We start from the raw sequence: 2,500 nt of genomic DNA, 5'->3' as shown, positions 1-2,500 counted from the left end.
GTGAATACGATTTTTTAATCCATATTAAGAATGTGGTAGAATTATTCTCAGCTCTAGACTGTAATATGTATTTTCTTTTACACTTATTAAGTTATAATCTTCCACTACGAAATATGATACTGAGTTCCCTTTGCCAGATATGACGCGAGTGCAAATCATACAGATTATAATATTTGGTGTCTAGTGATAACGCAAAAAAAAAAAAAAAAAAAAAAAAAAAAAAAAAATGTAGGCAGGTCTCTCATGCTCGGAAATTCAAAGCTGCTATGATGTCAAAATTTATTTACTTAGGTTTCATCCTGAAATTAAGAGGCCATCAACAATATCAACAGAATGATTTCAGGTATACTCATTCAGTGCAGAAAATGATCAAACGTGAATTTAACAATGCTGGTTTGCGAATAAGGCACGTGGATCCCCCCAGATTATCGTTTAACAAATAATTGATGGGGAATAGACCTTGACGTGAAATTAACCACTCAAATATCATTCAATTTATTATCGTTAGATGCTGTAAACGTTTCAGTTCATTATAGATATCAAACAGAGAACATGATTCAGATACATTAAACATTACTTTGATATAGCAAGTGAATTTAAATGAATACTTTTAAAAACTCATGATTAAATCCAAAATTGTCAGTCACAAGAATTCATTTTTTCAATGTTTTGAATGTGAATACATTCATTTAGCAACAAATATATCTCTTCTCACCATATCATATTAAAACTTGACAAAATAAAATGAAACCTCGTGAAATTAAACCACTCAATATCCTCACACTGTTATCAACCTACCAACAATACTCTGCTAAAACAATTTTCTGAATATTTCAGCACTATGCATCTTATCAAATTATTATGTAGGAAAAACAAATCATAACAGCATCCTAGAATCATATACCAGTAATTTATAAAGCAGTCATTGATTTTATTTACATATGACTACACACTTCAAATAAAATATAAATGTTTATATCATCTATTCACTGCCTTATCTAACACTTGCTATATATATATTTTTTCCCGTTATTAGTTACCTTTCATTATTATATCGTAATAGCTTACAAGTTTACGATGATCGTTTCATATAAAAAGAAAGACAAAATGATATGCAAATATCCACAAATTAAACTTTCCCATCTCCATGAGGCCTTTAGCAGAGAGGCATCGATCAGTCGACAAGGGAGCTTATTCAAAAAACAAATGAATATAACAACACGTTATCGTACAAATAATATGAAACCTATATTTATATAAAACATATACACTAACAGAATATTTCCTTGTCAGCACGAACGAACAGATTAACTTTTTCTGAAATGCAGAAATCTAAATAAATATTGCAGAACAATCATTTATGGACGGAGCCATTTTGACATTTAGCAGCTGGATATTTCATCTGATATTGTTAGCCACATATTTCATGATACATAGCTTTTGTACAATTTGATGATCTTGCGTCAAGAATGTAGAACTTCGCTTTCTTTCCCTCTCTGTTTTCCCTCCCCTCCACTTTCTCTGAGTCTGTCTGTCTGTCTTTGTCTTGTCAATCTGTCTGTCTGTCTCTGTCCCTCTCCCTCTTTCCCTTCTCTCTCTCTTCCTCCCTCTTTGTTCCACTCGCACTTTCCCTTCTTTCTCTCTCCCTTCCTCCCTCTCTGTTCCTCTATTTTTTCCCCTTCTCTCTCTCTCTCCTCTCTCTTTCTCCCCATCCCTCTACTTCTCCTTTCACGAACCCACGATGAGATGTGAATTCAGTTATTCTCTCGCGCCTATTATCGAAGCGACCTTAGCAAGGATATATGAATCTTTCTAAGTGTAATTACACGAAGAAATTTCCGTGTGATGTAACGATAAACAGTTAGTGATGATCGGGAAAAAAGAACGAAATATATGTATAAGAAACATTTAGTGACGAACAGGCGTGGGGAAAATATGTAAGGAGGAAAAGTGCTATATATATCACAATTTATTTTATTTCTGTATTTAATTCATATTTGCTATTTCTTTTCGTATTTTCTTTTCCTCAGCGTATCACAAGATCATCGTATTTTCATGCATTTACTTTCCTTCTCTTCCTTGCCCTCTGACCCCCATTCTGTTCTTCACATACATTCTATTTTCGTCTTCCACTTCCTCCCCTTCATCGTCGCTTCCTCTTTCCCTCTCCCTCTCCCCTTCCTTGCCCTTCCTCCCATGCAACGCTGCAGTGATTGTGGCAGATCTTATTCTATTGGTTGTTAAATCTAACACAATTACAAGAATATCGGCAGCTCGGATCTCGCTGGCAACGTATACGGCTTTCATTTCAGTCTAATCTGGATTGTATTTTGAGACTAAGAGCCGAAACAGCCAATGCGGGACCATACCATTACATGTATTAGGAATGCAGTTCATGTAATTGATTTATTGGATATGCAATATGGTGACATTATTCAAATACGTTTTATGTATTGTTTATTTTACTTATTCAATTTTTCATTCATTTTTTATGAATTAT

The 2,500-nt window shown here is 34.0% G+C and overlaps 1 protein-coding gene across 1 annotated transcript in view; it reads right to left on the bottom strand.

Annotated features, from left to right (window-relative positions):
• The window catches only part of LOC125032874 (regulator of G-protein signaling 3-like), a 37,212-nt gene that overhangs the window by 1,040 nt on the left and 33,672 nt on the right, over positions 1-2,500 (bottom strand). The gene's annotated exons all lie outside the window — the stretch shown is intronic.

Source organism: Penaeus chinensis, chromosome 15 (assembly GCF_019202785.1).
Source record: "Penaeus chinensis breed Huanghai No. 1 chromosome 15, ASM1920278v2, whole genome shotgun sequence".
NCBI classification, from domain to species: Eukaryota; Metazoa; Arthropoda; class Malacostraca; order Decapoda; family Penaeidae; genus Penaeus; species Penaeus chinensis.
Note: the sequence above shows the minus strand (reverse complement) of the source record. Positions and strands in the feature narration are given on the sequence as shown.